This window comes from Pocillopora damicornis, chromosome 6, assembly GCF_964200805.1.
Source record: "Pocillopora damicornis chromosome 6, jaPocDami1.2, whole genome shotgun sequence".
Lineage (NCBI taxonomy): Eukaryota > Metazoa > Cnidaria > Anthozoa > Scleractinia > Pocilloporidae > Pocillopora > Pocillopora damicornis.
In genome coordinates, this window is record NC_142675.1 from 1,279,007 (window position 1) to 1,285,277 (window position 6,271).

The 6,271-nt window shown below is 37.7% G+C and overlaps 1 long non-coding RNA gene across 4 annotated transcripts; it reads left to right on the forward strand.

Moving 5' to 3' along the window:
- Positions 1-156: 156 nt before the first annotated feature.
- Positions 157-5,671, forward strand: LOC113673018 (uncharacterized). 4 transcript variants are annotated; one of them, XR_016187694.1, is made up of 6 exons: positions 237-394; positions 1,540-1,730; positions 2,447-2,655; positions 3,986-4,085; positions 4,787-4,942; positions 5,215-5,671. It is a non-coding gene; the product is annotated as an uncharacterized LOC113673018 (long non-coding RNA). The 4 variants fall into 4 exon arrangements; XR_016187691.1 differs by lacking the exons at positions 1,540-1,730; positions 2,447-2,655 and having other exon boundaries at positions 157-394; XR_016187692.1 differs by lacking the exons at positions 1,540-1,730; positions 2,447-2,655 and having other exon boundaries at positions 159-394; positions 3,964-4,085.
- Positions 5,672-6,271: the final 600 nt, after the last annotated feature.

Here is a 6,271-nt window from a genome sequence, read left to right on the forward strand (position 1 = left end):
CGTAAGAATTCAATTCAAACGTTTTTTTGGGTTGGATATCGTCAATTTAGCCATTCAACCTTGTTGACTTCATGTTGCGTGTATGTTATATAACCCGGAAAAAAAATTGGGTGATTTATATCGGTAAGACGGAAACGTGTGGGCCGTCACGTCATGCCATGGAAACGTGCTGGCAAACATTGTACTTTGATCCTTACGGCGTTGTCAGAAGCTATTAACTGCTGCTCTGTTCGTGGAAAACTGAATATTTCTTAAAACGACACAATAACATCTAGATGGGCAGTTGTTTTTGATTAAACGTTCTGGAATGTTGGAGTTGAACAAAATAATGACGACTGCTCGATTGCTATCGGACGAGAAATTCTGACGCAATCTTAAGCGCTTCAAAGAAAAGGTATTTGCTCTCCACTTGGCTTTTGTATATAAATTTTGCTGAGTAATGAGACACCAAACTCATGCATCGGGTCAGTCGAGGGTTGAGTTTAGGCTCTAGATGGCGTAAGGTGTCGAACGTTTCTGCGCAAAATGGTGTAAATAAGCTTAAACACTACAGATAGACTTGCACAGCGTTGTCATAATTTATGAATTAATGGTTGTGGTGTGGCGTTTTGGTAAACAAGCCAACGGACATCCGTATGCATAGCACTTCCCATCAATTTCTGAGAACATGCTCGCAGGAAATTTTCTTCCCACTTGCTGGGATGTTTCCTTCAGGTTAAAATGAATTGAATACACGTGAACATAAGTTAAGTAAAGGTCAATCATGGTCAATGTTTTCAACAAGAAACCCCATTCCTTTGAGCATATCTTCATCGAGAATTCCGAGAAACTTGGCACACCTTTTGCTTCCACCGTGGGAGTAGAGCGGAGGCTGGAATAACAACTTGTCTGGTCTTCGTTTAGCTAACTGTTTTTAAGCAAGTTTGATAATCCAATATTCGAATACCATACTTAACTTTTTTAAAAAACAGAAAAAAAGAAAGAAAATCATAATATTTGCGTAATCTGATCATGTTATAATCTGCGGCTTTTACTCCGATCATCCTGTAAAGCCTATCTTGCTGTTTGTATTTTACCTTCTCTTTGTCCGACATGGATTTTCTTAGAACGAAAAACGCTTGATTCTTTGCTGCAACTGTTGTTACTCACGAGAATGTTGGTTATGTAATACCTGCTTTAACTTAAGTTAGACCAATTTCAAGACAGGAGTGAAGCAGTTCTTTAGGATAAAACCGAGAGTTGGTTTAACTAGTAGCTCTTAGTTAATAAGGTACACCTTTTAACTTGGGATGCGTGCGTGATTCCAGAATCTGCACCACAGCTACTTGTAGATCGCGATTTGAGACTAACACCTATCATGCCATGCGTTCTTAATGTTTTCATGTTTTTATAGCATTCAGATGGATTGTTTTAATTAGATCAGATATAGATGGGCAATGAAAGAATGCATTTTAGCTTATAGTTGTAAATAAAGAAGGGTTTCCATAGCTGATTTGTAAAACTATCAACACATTAATTTACTGATATTTGTCGTTCCAGTGGTCTTTCGTGTTGGCGTCAGTTCACTGCTTAGATGGCGTGTTAATTACATTGTGCTCGGTTGATGTGTTCACGATACTTAGACAAGATAAACAGTAGAGATTTTTCCGCATTCGTGTTCAATCCAAACCCGTTCACCAATCCGTTCCAGTTTGGCCACAATGACGGAGATTTTGGATATACATTTTAAAGTAAACTCTTACGTTCAAATGCATGAAACAATACTTTTAAAGTCTTCTATTTTTTCTAAAAATTCTGTCAACTTACTTTATGTGATAATGTATTCATATCATTACAAGTACAAAGGTACAGAACCTTTCTATCTTTTTGGGAACTTAACCCTTTATTATTGTTTGAGGTGTTATTGGGAAAGAATACGAACAGTAAATGGCTCACTGAAGGATTTTCATGTTATCACATGTCGAACCAAGATCGTGGTTGTGACATTTGAATCCATTTAAACTATTTTAGGATGCCAGTCGAAATGAATAATCTTGTTAAAACCAATTTCAGTAAGGAATGAAACTGGATTTACCTTTGTGTGTAAACAGTTTAGAATCCGAATGCCCCTCTGTTGAAAACTACAAGCAAAGTGGGGGAATCTTCTGCGGTGTGAACTCGTGCTAAAGCGTTTTTGTTGCTTGTTTGGCTTGTCTAGTTTATTCAACAAAGACAAAAATAATTTTGTCGTGGCCAATTTCATTCCTTTTATTGTCTGGTAGAATTGATCAACAATTATTTGGTTGCGGTTGGTTTAAATTGTGTTAGCGAAACTATTTTGACGAAGTAACAATGGGTCCTGTAAATAGTGCATCTGGCATGTCGACTTAAGTGGTTCCTGTTATCTTTTTAACTCTTTTATATTAATAGTAACTGTAATTGATACACCTCCCTTACTTTGTTACAGCCAACGAAGATTGATCTAGATTGCGAAGCTGATCTGACTAAGTCAGTTTACCTCAGGTTTTTAATCATGCTCGGTGCTGTTTGTTTAACTGAGGTTAGGGTGAAGCTTGGTGCACTAAATGGTATAATTTGTGTTAGGCTCTCTGCATGAGATCGCCTACGTTAATCCCTGCAGTAAGTGATCATGTCATGGCATTGCTGGTGTAGAAGGTAGGTCTAGTTTGTTTTGGTGACTCAGCAGAATGGTTTACGTTACCAGTAATTTCTTTTCTCAACCTAAATCATGAATTCGTGGTTTTCCCATCGCATTAAGCGCGCCTTGGTAAACAAAAATAATGAAAAAAAAATTGATCTGATAACTCAGTAATTTAGCTCTAGTTTGGAGTTTGATTAATTAATGGAACTGTCAAGGTTTTGTTCTAGAATGTTATTCATGCGTGGGTGATTCATAGAAATATTTCCGCTAATTAATTGACAGAACTGTGGGAGTCGCCAGGTTAGCCTCCTTAGGCATTGCTATTGATATGGCGGCCACAAAAGCTTATGAAGCAGCCGTTGATTCGTTTTGGATTTAAATCGATAGTTTATCACTCGAGGGATTGTAAGCAGTTTCAATTATACTTTTTAAGGTGCAAAAAGGTTTCTTAAAGATAAAGCTATGTGTGAAATTTTTTACACCGACGACACAACTTTTCAAAACCGTTTCCCACTGTCACACAGTCCAAGAGTTTGGAAATGAAAGAGAGCCCTATTCAAACCTCTCGAGGTCTTTTATATAAAGGATAAAACTCTTAACCTAAAGAGGTTCATTCTGAATATAAATTACCTCATATGCCAATTAGTAATAACATGTGCTCATTTAGATGCTGTTTGTTTGCTATGATAGAAATCAAAGGTTTTTTGCATTTCATGTTGTTAGCACCCACCAAGTTGATGTAGCTTGTGTAGTTAAAGTAGATTGTGTGATTACAATGCTTTCTATGAAAGTGTCTTTGCCTTAGTAAGTATGGTTTGGGTGTGTCCGTTCTTTACTTCGTGAAGTTGAGCTAAAGCATGATTAGAATTTCCTGAGTGTGGTGCTGTATGCAGATGAGAGGGTGTGGTGCATATGATGATCAATGTTCCTTTGGGATATCACAGCGATATTGTTGTTTAAGGAATTCGTTAAATTTCCTCTCTAGCTCGTGACGTATGTAAAGCCAATGAAACTCGTATTACAAAGGTTTTGTGCTCTCAGTCGTTACAGTACACGAAATATAGTGAAATTGCCAAGTTGTGCTAAGCCTAGAAACTGAATTGCACTTTCAAATTTACTTAGGTGAGCGCACTGGGCAAGGGGAACAAAAGTTATCGCTTTGTACGTTCGCAAATAAAGCCTCTCAAGGTTTTATTTGAATGAGCAATTCATCCTTATCTCTTGGAAACAATCCTTATCAATTCACCAAGACTGCTAATCTTGTGCTTCATTATTTTTTTTTTCGACTTTCTGTGTTCAAGCCATATGTTTTTGAACCACAGGCCATATGTTTTTGAACCACAGGCCTACATTTTGAGGATAGAGTCGTTGTATCTTTCCATCTACATGAGCCAGAGAAAAACTTTAAGGACGAAAAACATGCAAAGAAAGCTCAGTTGTGTCGGTGAGTATGGCGTAATCGTTGTGCTAGTGGCAGTAGTATTTAATTTGTATTGGTTTTAAATGGTAATGGGGTTGTTTTTTTTTAATAGTTGTAAATGTAGTGGTCGTGTTATTAACGCTGAGGATCGTGCAAAACTGACTTTTTTCAGTACAGCTTAAGTAATTAGCCTTGGTTGGTCCACACATTAATGTAAACATGTGTTTAGTTTTAACGGCCGGTGAGATCGCAATCGATTAATTCGTATATTAATTCGCAGAGTGCGTAGAAAAAAAAGATGTGAAATTGACTGAATCCTTTCTAAACTGTGTTGTTTGACAAGAAACTTATTTCACGGTACTTCGCCTCACAAATAAGCGCGAGTTGGTGCTAAAGAACGCAACCAAAACTTGGGAAGAATGTCGAAGCACAGTTTTGGTTGGCATTCCATCTTATTAGAGATCGAGATTATATTTCCTAGCCGCATCGGACATTTGAACACTTGAAGAGGACTCCCAACCTGCAAGCATCTGTACTAGCGAATCAAAAACAACTCACAACTCATTTTGACTAACTGCAATAGCAAAGGTCATTACAATATTCCAGTGGAGCGAAATACAGTCGTCTTGAGAAACGTTAGCCCTTGATTAGAATCAATTATATTCAGTGTAGTTTCCTGGATCGTAACATGCAGATTTTTTCTTAATTTTTTGTCCATTGTTTAGACTGCTTTCAATGCGAATATTACAGCTGTCCTTAGCAGATTGAGTTCAACACTTTCAACAACTTGTCTGTCAATAAGGAACTGTATTCAGGGGGTTGTGATACAGTTGCCCTTGATGAAACCCCGAACATGAAAAAACCCTGAACCTGATCAAAAGGTAAACTTGTTTTGAAAATCATAAAATTTGCCGTATCGTTTGTAAATTCTCAAAACTTGATGTTTCCATGTGTTTGATAATGGCGCGTGTCTCATTGAGTAATTAGAGTTGTTTACAATAGATAATCTGCCATTCTTTCATAATCCCTATCACGTACGTGGCGTGCTTTAGTTCATCCATGCCTCAAATTTATCACGTTGATTTCCCATTCATTTCATGAACTATACACAGCCACACCTCTCTAAAGTAAAATTTTTCTAAATTTCTTGCAGAAGGTGAAAATCACACGGGGAAATCAAAGGCGTAATAATTGCATGATATGGACTCCAAACAGAACAGTCTCCATCAGTTCAGACCATTATTTTCGCCTATATGTTGCGTTCTTTGAAAAGAAGGCAGATATCCAACGTAAAGGCCGATTTTCCCAATCCAGGAGGCATCATTGATGGCGATGAAGAAGGCAAGCTGACCTCATGTTGGGATACTCTGTTGTGGGCTGACATCCGCTAAGGAGGTGAAACAATACGTGGCTGTCGGCGTCCTTCTCGTGGAATCCTGCTGCATGAGTAAACGAGATAAGCCTGTACTCGTGGCTTAACAGTTTTCCCGATGATTTTCTTCAGCAGTCAAGAGCGTTTACATAGTGTATGAAATTGTGTGAGGGTTTGTAAAGAATATCTATTTCATCCTTATTTTTTTAATAAAATTAGTTACAGTATCAAACGAAAACCGCTTGATTTACGACCCCTGTACATCCGTCGTTCTTCAAACATCCGGCCATGTGGGTAGGTTACCTATTGCAGCGTCACTTAAATTGACGTTAATTTTTTTCTCTGTGCGTATCGTGCTGATTTTAGATCCTGGTCGTTCATTGAAAACATTTAGATTAAAAAGTTCGAGAGTGCGGGCATTTTATGACACATTTAATCCAGGGTGTGTCTGATTCTCTAAAGGTAAAGTTTAACTGAGTGTCAGTCACCAGATAACCACCCTCTCAAATGTTAATCATCATAACACTGTCATTACATAAATTAACCATATGAAAATTAGTAGAGCTAAGTTTATTATGAAAAGCTGGACATGAAAGTTCCACAAGACATATTTCAATTACTTTCCCTTTATTTCAAACTAGTCCACTCTACCCCCTTATGTGTCAACATAACAGGCTTTCACCCAAGAAGAAGGGAAAAGCAAGTGTCTAGGAGTCGTTTTTATACCTTTTTGTGATAGCCATTTACATACAGCGTTAATATAACAGGTGAAGTGATCGCTGACGGATCGGCAACACCGACTTTTTCGTAGAAAGGTGCTGAAGAAAGTTTTTTCCGC